This window comes from Psammomys obesus, unplaced genomic scaffold (genome assembly GCF_907164565.1).
Source record: "Psammomys obesus unplaced genomic scaffold, mPsaObe1.curated_primary_1811, whole genome shotgun sequence".
NCBI lineage: Eukaryota > Metazoa > Chordata > Mammalia > Rodentia > Muridae > Psammomys > Psammomys obesus.
Window position 1 is genome coordinate 28,017,208 of NW_026596046.1, and position 10,908 is coordinate 28,028,115.

Below are 10,908 nucleotides of genomic sequence, written 5' to 3' on the forward strand. Positions count from 1 at the left end.
CAGTTTGTGTCCTGAATTACTACACAATACTGCCTTTCAGAACATCACTTTTCCACACACTTTAATTTGAAAAACACAGCGAAGTAGGTATATGGTTTTTGTAAGTCAAAGCCCAGAATGAATGTCAACATCATATGGAACTGAGACTCAAATGCATCTTTCTACTGCTAAAGCCTACACAGTAACAAAACCAGCTTTCTGCAGATCAATGGTGGTCACAGGTAGACTCACCCACCATGACTACAGCAGTAGAAATGGTTTGACAAATACTTCAGTTTGACTCTAATCAGCATACTTATTTTAATATATCCAATGTTACCAGAGCATTACTTCCTATATCAAATAATTTTTAAGGCAATTCTGTCATAGTAAATAAAGTATACTCTTAAAATTTACTTCACTAGAGAGGCAAGAGGCAGGAGGATCTCTGTGAGTTTGAGGTCACCCTCCCTGGTCTACCTAGGGAGTTCTAGGACAGCCAGGTCTATGTACAGATACCCTGTCTCAAAAGAATAGAACTTATTTCTACTTAAGTTCTTTGACATTCACTCTGGATTACTGCACAGGTAGTAGTTTCCTGATTAGCTTAGGAATAAATAAAGTGGATCTCTTGTGAGTTTGAGGCCAGCCTGATATTTGTAGATAGTTCCATGACAGCCAGAGCTATAGAGATTCTGTTTCTGAAGGGGGGGGGGGGGGGGGGGTGTGTATCTATGTGCGCCAAATGCCTTTGCATCTAGGTGTCGAGATTCATGGCAGATTACATTTATTAATGTGTTTCTCTCACTCCCGATAGCTGTAGTAGGAGACTGCTTCAGTCTTACAATTGCCAGAAACAGACAGTAGCCTGAATAAAAATTGTCATCAGTCATCCTTGCTGCGCCTTACAGCCTTTTTTGTAGTTCAAAATATGCTAATTTACAGCACAGCGATTCAACATGCAGCCATATTGTCTTTCATTAGAAATATCTCAGCTGTGGCTAGAGAGATGGCTCAGTGGTAAAGAGCAAATGCTTCTCTTCCACAGGACAAAGGTTCAATCCCTAGAACCCACATGACAGCTAACAACTGTAATTCCAGTTCTAGGGGATCCAACATCCTCACACAGATACATATGCAGGCAAAACACCAATGCACATGAATAATAAAAAAAGATGGGTTATACCTATGCCAGAAGGCACAGATCTTATGAGACTAAATGGTCCTACATTTGACCATACTGGATGGATTACAGTGTCAGGACTATCTAATGAGTAACTTCCTTTGATGCTTTTAAAAGTTTTTCATTATATACTCTTACTGTCTTAGTTTCTTCTTCATTTATTTTTCCAATTATATTTCTAGAGAAAACAGTTACCCAATAGGATGAGAGTAACTTCAGGCAATGCAAAATTTAATTCATAACTGTTAGAATTAGATTTGACATTCTCAGAGGGCTATGCTCCTTGTCAGGTTGCTTTTGTTTTGAATCTTTTATATCTGTACAATCACTTTTTCCAAAGAAAGTAATCTAATAATTTCAATCATCATGGATTTCTCCTGTCAGTAACAAACGTTGATAAATGTAGCTGGACACGGACCAGTCCTGTCACTGAACATTTAATGCTTTCTCCAATAGTGGCTTTAAGGATCCCAGTTGGGTTTGGTGTCCATTAATGAAGAGCTAATACCACCCTTTAGGATGAAATTACTCACTAGGTAAGGTTCATGGTTACTGTTTATGTCTTGTTTTTAGTTTCATAAAAATGCACAAAACATAAGTTTGGTTATAGAGGCAGCCAAGACCCGGAAATGGCAATTATGAAAAGACAAATAATTCAATGAATATCTTTCCTGTGGTTCGACAGGGATTCACCATGTAACTAAACCCAGCTTAGAATTCCTCCTGCAGTCCAGGCTAGGCTCCAAGACAGCTTCCCTGTTTCTACCTCCACAGTGCTGGGTTTAGCAGCTGGTGCCATCAGGCCCCACACCTAAACTACTAGGTTTTATGCAGAAAAATAACTGCAAAGTATTTCAGAGATCTTCTTCTTTGCCTTCTTGGCTGGGTTTCCCAGAAGAGAGGAAGTTTATGTGTCCCTAGAGTTCTTTAGGAAGTGATCACTGTGCACTGAGTTTGGATGGGACTTTAGTTTCTAAGTTTCTTTAGTTTCTAAGTAAGTTGAGAAGATAGAGAGAAGGTTCAGCGGTTAAGAACACTTGTTGCTTTTGCAGAGGATCACGTTCAGTTCTCAATATCCACATGTAGCCCAAATCCATGATGGCAAAACACCCATACACACACACATCTTTAAAGATGACTAGACTGTTGCTTCTACATCGTAAATAAACAGTGTGTTACCCTTAAAGACTTCTCAACTTTCAGTGTTGTATTATGTAATCGTCACTAATCTATTCCACAATAGTCTGTTTCCAGTAAAGGCCACTTAATACATATGAGGAGCATGCTCTATAATTGTAACGTTGCAACTGTATTGAAGACTCTATGTCAACATTACCCACAATGGTAAGCTGTGTATATTACCACTTTACAGAAAGAGCCAAATCCTTCCACAATTATTTCCTTATACTTACAAGCATGGCTTGAGTGTTTCCTTGTATAATTGTGTTGATGGCTGGAACTTTAAGCAAACTAAAACCCATTGGACCTCACCCTTTAAATAGGTCAAGTGTATATGTGAATTTCATTTCAGTAAAGCTGTTTATAAAAAGATACAACTCAAGAGGATTATTCTTCATAGCAAGGTCATACAGCATTATTAAAGGTTCTTAAAGACCTATGAATATATACCTACTTACAATTGATTACAGTCGAGTGTCTCTGCATAACTGAATTTCCTGAAATTGTTATATTCATGAACACATACAGTTTATCAGCATATATTCTTACAAAGACATGTTTTCTAGTGTCCCTTTAATAATCCAAGCCTGTTAAAATCTGAAAGATAAGATAAAGAAAGCTTGCTCTTCTAGGTAGTCATTAATTAAAATTAATTTGAAGTTGTTTAGATTTCTAATTTTGATGGAGATGTTTGTTTTATTTACCTTAAGTTGCACAGGAAACCCAGCAGCAAAATCTACGTAAAATTATTATAAACAGAACAGCATGGCACTAATTAGAGACTTTATTTCCTAAATATTATCAAAAAAATGTCAAAAATATAAAAAAATTAATTTATTATCCAGAATAAATTAAAGATTGTTCCAAGAAAAAAAAAACCTAAAAAAACAAACAAACAAACAAACAAACAAATAGTTCCTAAATCCAATGGTATGTCCACCTGTGTCAGCTTAAGGAAATGTAGACTGTGGTGTTTACCTTACCCAAAGAAGAGGTCTGAAAGATGCATTTTTTTTTTCCTGGTTATGTTTTCCCTTAGGTTTCTAATGGAATTTTTTCCTATGAAAGTTAAGACTTAATTTGTACAGTCTTTCTAAAAGACACTGATATTTTTTCCATTCAGTTATGGTTGAATATCCATTATATATAAAGCTAGAATATGTCACACAACAAATTATAGAACCCATTACATTATACTGGTCCCATTTTTCACACTATTTCTACCCAATCTGTTATTTTTCTTTCAATAAATCAGTCTCCCACATAACTCAAACTAAGGTTATTGCTCATATAAATGTCTAATAAAACAGAGATTCATTAACCTGAACCATTTCTACAGTTAAATCAAAGGAAAGAAAGAAAACAGTAAACATTTTGTTTCCTTTCTAGTACTTACCATTACAGGCAGAAAAACAGTGTTATTTCTGAGGCTTTTACGTTGTTGAATAAATGGAAGAAGGCTCTTGCCATTTCCATAGCTTCTTCTCACAACATAAGCTGAGTCTTTGAAAAACGCTTTTTAATTGCCATCTTCACACATCTTTGACTGTTCCTATTGTGTATTGGCAATTTAGAAACCAGCCTGCCTAGCTTTTTGATAGGAAGAGCTACTTAACAGCTGAATTTTATTAACTTCTAACACAGGCATAGTATGTATTTTCACTGATGCAAACAAACCATCCAATCCAGGGTCTTGAGTACACTAGGTGAATCCTTATCATTGAGCCAAGTCTACCGCACAAAACTCTGGAGGGAAAGAATAAAATACACAAATAATGTATATCAGCATTTTAGCTTTTCAGAGACCCTCAGGAGGAAGTAAACTTTCCTATCTTTCCATAATGAACTTCAGAATCTGAAAAACAAACACACAGTACTATTTTAGTTCCTGGGAGAAATGGTTAATTTGAGTTGCCAAAAAAAAAGGCTCAAAAATTCTTTAAGTAATCGTACATTTGGAGTACTCCAAAGAAGACACTGGGGGCAGGGAGGAGATGAGGGAGGGAGGGTGGAACTGGGAGGGAATGAGAGAGGGGGCCACAGCTGGGATACAAAGTAAATAACCTGTGATTAATATAAAAAAATTATTTAAAAAAAAAAAACTGAATGCATTTTATCTGGTGAGGGTACCAAATGGGTAAGGGAAGGGGATGCTTAATGCGCTAACGTTATCTGCATGAGGATATCACAACGAAACACATTATTTTGCACAATAAATATACCGTAACAAAAGAAGAAATTATAAGTTAGTGATCCATGAATATCAACCTCGAGCATCCGCAGTATTTTAGCACAGGTCATTCAGCGTTGGTCGCAGTGAAGACTGCTCACTTGTAGAACCTTTTCACTATCTTTCGGTTTCGCGGAAGGGTAAGAAAGATTAGGTGTTAACTTCTTTTAGTAGCTCCTTCTTTCTTATTTTCAGGGCTTTTTGTTATCTACCAATGGTTTCTTTAAGGCCCTTTGCGAATTACGACTGTATGAAAATTCAGCGGTGGGGCGAGTGTCCGGCACCTGAGGAAGGGAGCATGAGGGACGGAGAAGAGCGGCAAGACAAACGGCTAGACCTAGGCTTAGCTCACTCACGGGGTGCAACCGGGCTTTTCGTCCTGCAGGCGTGAGGCCCACCGTCCCGAGTCCCCGCACCTCACAAAGACACCTGCCCAGACAGTCCTGTCAGGAAGTCTAAAGGGTCCTCCACGCTCAGAAGTAAAGCAGCGACTCCCTGTGTCCCCGGGTGGTGAGGCCCTGTGCAAGCAGGGCTGAGGCTCACTCTGACTCGGGAAGCCATTTCTGGCCCGACCGCCCTGCCCGTGCCCAGTGTACCCTCCATCCAGGCCTAGCCGGTGCGCGAGGATAGCAATCCCTATGTCCTCGCTTCACCATCCTCACCAACCACCTTTAAGCTCCAAGAAGCCACCGACACCTCAGCTCGCCGCAGCTCCTGAGCTCCAACATGGCGGCCGGTCCAGTCCCTCTCTGGGCGCTCCGACCGGAGCATCCTGGGCATTGTAGTTCGGGCTGTAGCCTCCGCGTCTCTCCCGGACTTCAGAGGACTACAGATCCCAGAATGCACAGCTCTGGAGCATGGCTATTGGGGCTGCTCGATCAGAGGGATGATGTCATTGCAAAACCCCACTGCATTCATTGTGCTACAGTCTGCCCGCCCCCCCATGCCCCCCCACTGCTGCTGCTGCTGGGCTCGCTATTGCCGCTCGCTCCAGTTGAGCCCTGAGTAGCTGCAGGACCAGGGCAGGGACTGACTCCAGTCCTTGGACTTAAGACACCGCAGCACCTTCCCTTGCGTGCGTGACTCATTCGTTTATCATTTCTGTTTATGCCTGGGGTGGGGAGAAAAATCCCAAACCAGGTGAGTTGAAGTGATTTGTTCAAATCGTTCTCCCAAGTTATTCCGCCCGTTTAGTTCTCAAGGCTTTCTTTTGAGAAGATGGGGCCGGGAATGGGGGTATGGGTTTGGGAGGTTCTCACTGGCGCTGCTAAGGGCTAAATCTCTCTGTGCAATTTGGGTCACTGCAAAGAACAACTCCTGCAACCTGCCCCCGCCAGGGGACTGGTGCCTGCCAATTTCCTCGCCTCAACTCCCTTTAACCTTTTTGAGGCTGAGAGAGGGGGCTGGGCTGGGAAGGATGTTGGGAAGTGCGCTTGGAAAACATAAGGAGGGCAAAGGAGGCGGACTGCAGTCCTGTCATTCCACGGCCCCAGGGCTGAGATTTGAGTGGGAAAGGGTGATGTGTGGGGAGAAATGGAGACAGTGATTTAACGTGGCCGTACTTCTTTAGACCATTTGTGTCGCTTGGACTAGCACACGCTATTTTTAAGATGAGCATGTTTCTCTTGAGTCGCTTAAGTTTGTTTCGTAGGGCTGCATTTCATGTTTTATGCCTGTGTCGTTTGTCTCGCTTTTTTTTTTTCCTCTGATGATTTGAGGCGACAGTGTCCTTTAATGGTGTACTCCGTGCCAGTCAGAAATATTTCACGTGTTTAGGGAAGGTTCGCTTAGGCTGCTAGAAGCAGCATTTTTGTTAACCTTTTTATTTTTATTTTTGCGTTCTCCCGACTGCGGGATTCAGGATTGTTTGGAAGTGGAACTGATAGATATGTGCTTGTCTGAGTGTTTTAAATTACATCGTAATCGGCTCTTGTCACTGACAATGGTACTGTAACTAGCTGCGGTTTCCTGAGGCTTAGTCTCCACTCACAAATAACGGTTTGTAGACGGAATCGATTAAGGAACCTGCATACTTTTTTTTTTTTTTTTTAAGGAAAGGAAAAGTTAGACGCGCTACCACCATTTACTGGCCATCACTGAAAGGTATCCAAGAACACTGAGCCTGACCAGGGAAACCACGGAGCGTGGTAGTGTGTTTTGTGTTTTTGTTTTTGCTTGAATTTTGTTTTTCAACGAATTGACACATTTAATAAGGCAGGCAACATTCTGGCTTGTATGATGCTGGCTCTCCTCTTTTAAGAGTTACAGGGATAAACACTGCAATAAATATGTTCCTTTGAGATAAACAGCTGGCTGGCTCCAGAACAGTTGGGGCCAGTCTTAGCTGGGAGATGTACAACCTTGGAAATGAATGGACTTAGATCAACCACACCCCCTCTAGGAATGTCAAAAGAAGGAGAAAAGCCAGAATATTTACTTAACTCCAAAACGCTAAAGCTTTTCATAGCTGAGTCAGGCTTTCGGTGAAAAGCCATTACTCTCTGTGTTTAGCTTCTATGAACCAATTTTATCCATTTTTAATTTAGATGATGCGGTCTCCAATATTGCTGCTGGGGTAGGGCAGTCCATTGTATGGGCTTTGTAAATGGAGGGATTTATTGGAGTGTAATGAGTAGTATTTAGATTTGGGAAAAGATCAACAGTCTGTATTTGCTTCTTCCTATACAATGGTGGTGACACTCCACCCTTCCCTTCTATGCCTTTCATTCTCTCCCTATCCCCTTCACATCTCTTCAAATTCCATTTTTTCCTGTCTCATTGTAGTAAATACTGGTTTTTCTCTCTTTTTGTAGGATCTCCCCAGTGTTAGAAGAGTATCACATCTCTTTTTCTAAGTCGCTTTGTAAGCTCTGTACATCCCTCCACACCTTCATCCTCCCCTCCCTGAAGGAACCCTGTAGGCTCTGTGTGAATCTTTATTCAGAGTCCTCTTTGAAGAGGTTCTAGCATTTCTTTTTCTTGGAGTCTGTGCTTGGCAGGATTACACTAGTGAGCCTGATCCAGGGCTGGGATTGTGGTTTTCATGGCAAACATAACCTGGGCCCACGAGTATATGGACAATGAATGCAGCTTTGGAGCTCTTGTACTTTTTTTTCCTTGGCACCTGCTAAGAAGTCCCCGTGGTTTAGCAGTTTTTTAAAATGCTTTAAACAAAATGTTGTCATAATTCCTAAAGAAGTAGTCTTAAGTAGCTTCTGCTTCATTTAGTATTTTTGTTTCTTATCCTATCCCTATTCCAGTGAGTGGTGGGAAAACAGTGTATCCCTTAGCAAGAAGCTAAGCAACAGTTCAGGCAGGCAAACTGCTCTTGTGTTTCTTCAGGTAGTTGGGAGTCCCTGCCATTTTGTTTTTGTGGAGGGAAGAAGTTTGATGCTCTCTCTGGGAGCTGGGTGTGGTAGCAGCTGTATCTCCTCTTTACTTAACCAGGCATTTAAGGTCCATTGTCCGTTTGAAGTCAGCGTATGTGACCAGGGAATGAGACTTTATTTGAACCACTTTGCATTACTAATTCTTTTCTTCTGCAATGCTCCCTCACACACTGGGGTTTTTAATGACACAGGGAGGAGAAATGAGATGAGCGGTTAGATTTGGCTCTGTCACTGCTGTCCTTATGACTTTCAAGAACTGTAAATTTCTGCCTAAGTTTGTATATGTGCAAAGGGGCACCAATCCTTGCTTCTTGGTTTGTTTGGCTTTTTGTTATAATCCTTCATGATAAAGCCTGAAACTTATTCTGACAGCAAATGTCAATTGACAAAGTATTATGATAAGCACCATGGTAAATCAATGAAGAGAAATGTTTCCCCTTGCATTGAATTATTTCAAGCGTAATATACGCTTTTTTCCCAGGCTATTGAAAGATAGGATGTAGTACCCACCATGACTCTGCTCCCTTTTCTGGGGCAATCAGGGAAGGTTTCCTGTAGGAAGTGGCACTTGAAGGGACTTGAGTGATCAGGGAGTAATTGGGGTGGATATGGGAGTTGCTTAGAGTAGAGTAAATAGGGTTTTAGGGGAAAGGAACTGCATATTCAGCATACAAAGGGAAGAGTGTTGAATAGCAGAGTAGAATAAAGAAGCTGAAAGATGTGGGAGAGGTTGGAGCCTGGGCAGTTTTGAATGACAAGGTTATTTTGGTCTTCTTCCTCTGGGTAATGGGAATTTAGGAAGTGCTTTAATTAGCTAGATGAGTTTCATATATGGAATTATATTTAAAAACACCCTAGCTTTATCAAGATGCCTCCATGGGTATAAGCTTGAGGACCTGAGTTCAGTCCCTGGAAAAAAAAAGACTGACTGAAAGTTGTCCCCTGGCCTGTATATATGCTGATGTGTAGGACACATTCTCTCTCTCTCTCTCTCTCTCTCTCTCTCTCTCTCTCCTATAATAAATGACCATGTTTAAAAGATAAAGAAGAAATTAGAGGAAAGCTTGGCCAGGTTGAGTCTGTGGAGATAGAGTACACTAGGTGATAGGTGATGATGCTTCACTCGTGGAGGAGACTGGAGAGACACTAAGTTTGAAAATTATAATTGCCTAAATATATTGATTGATTAGATGTGAGAATAGGAAGCAAAAGTAGAATATGGCTTGTGTTTTTCCCTTCTAAGCACTCCAGATGTCTTTTACAGGGAAAGAGAAAGCTGATTGGGCACTGAGTTTCTTTGTTCAAGAAGAGCAGAGGGGGGACTCTGAGTTATGCTGAATTTGAGGTTCCTGGAGCCCATCTAAGACCTTTGTTTTATTCTTCCAATGGTTGTGTAGGGTGTGACATGGTAGTCTAAGGAAGAGAGCTCGAAGGAGGCTAGGATGGGTTCTACTTACTTATTAATGTATAGTATTGAGAGTGGCAAGCACATTTTCAAGGTTTAGTTTTCTTATCTATAGAATGGGTATTACGGCGAACTGTATGCTAATGCCCAGATGCATGTGCACCATGCTACGAATGCGACACCCAGTGAGATAGTGTTTGCTTTCCAGAAATTTCTCCAGGGGCTGGAGAGGGGGCTCAGCGGTTAAGAGCACTGACTGTTCTTCCAGAGGTTCTGAGTTCAATTCCCAGCAACCAAATGGTGGTTCATGATCATCTGTAATGAGATCTGGTGCTTCTTCTGACCTGCTGACACACATGCAGGCAGAATACTGTATACATAGCAAATAAAAAAATCTTAATTTTTTTTTTTTTTCTCCAAAGAAAGAAAAGCATGTGAACAAATGGTGGGGTGAATAGCAATTCTAGGACAGCACAGCCACACAGGAGGCCTCCAGTCTTGGAGGATAATGATGTGGCCTGCAGCCTTTGACTCTAGAAATGAAGGCAAGGGACAGCTCTAAGGATTAGGTCCCCAGGCCTTGCACAAATTAGGGACTCTGCATGTTTGTTAACTGGATGGACTAACCTAGGTCTGTAAGGATGTTTTCTAAATCAAGACAAATGTCAACGTATCAAGAGATTCAATTAGTAATAATGAAATGTCAAATGTAAATGCTACTAACAGATTATTTTCTGAGACCTATATAGTCCTTGAGGTATTTTAAGGAATTCAGAAGTATTTTGGTTTCTTTTAGGGCTTTACTTCTTAAATTCAAGTTAGTATCTCAAAAATCATCCTAATGCCCATAATATCCCATAAATCAATGGGCTTCCTGAATTTTACACATAAGCAAAGTCACTGCACACAAAATAAATACAATTTAGTGAACTATTGACAATATTTTTCTGTAGTAAAGATCTATTTAACTGCATAGAAATTCTTTAATATATCTTTCCCCTTTTATTTTATTGCACAGGAGGGAGAAAAAGACAAAACACCACAATGTTATAATTACTTAGGAAATCATTGCTATATTTTCTTGGCTGTAGTGGAAATGTGGCCAGTCTCCAAATGAATATTTCCATGTGAAGAGGAATTTTATGTGATTCATGGATAACTTATTTTCAGGCTCCTTCCCCCTGGAATCTAACCTTTGAAAATTTGGAGCTTCAAGATTAGTTTATCATAAAGGTTCTTGGGATTTTTTTTTTTTTCTTTCAGTGTTGGGGACCAAACCTATAACATAAGGGTCCTTTGAAAGTCATCAGGAATACAGGAGCCATGAGGCCACATGTTAATTTGTGTATGTTAATCTGCTAGAGTTCATTTGTGTGTTCCTGCATTTTCTCTTACCATTCATTATGTGTTCTCCTGGACAAACACCTTAACCTCGTTGAACCTGTGCCATAGGATCATTGTTGAGAGGATTAAATGAGAATATATTTTCAGATTTATGTGTGTGTGTGTGTGTGTGTGTGTGTGTGTGTGTGTGTGTGTGTGT

The 10,908-nt window shown here is 40.6% G+C and overlaps 1 protein-coding gene and 1 long non-coding RNA gene across 3 annotated transcripts in view; one reads left to right on the forward strand and one right to left on the reverse strand.

Annotated features, from left to right (window-relative positions):
- Positions 1-3,207: 3,207 nt before the first annotated feature.
- On the reverse strand, positions 3,208-5,308 carry LOC129688576 (uncharacterized). The gene is made up of 3 exons (XR_008721969.1): positions 5,241-5,308; positions 4,610-4,692; positions 3,208-4,087 (listed from the first exon to the last, which is right to left on the reverse strand). It is a non-coding gene; the product is annotated as an uncharacterized LOC129688576 (long non-coding RNA).
- A 260-nt stretch (positions 5,309-5,568) lies between these two features.
- The window catches only part of Rab30 (RAB30, member RAS oncogene family), an 88,494-nt gene continuing 83,154 nt past the window's right edge, over positions 5,569-10,908 (forward strand). The window contains exon 1 of one of the 2 annotated variants that reach the window (XM_055623129.1): positions 5,569-5,711. The gene's annotated coding sequence lies outside the window, so the exon portion shown is untranslated. The remainder of the gene's footprint in view (positions 5,712-10,908) is intronic. The other variant, XM_055623128.1, reaches the window with a different exon arrangement.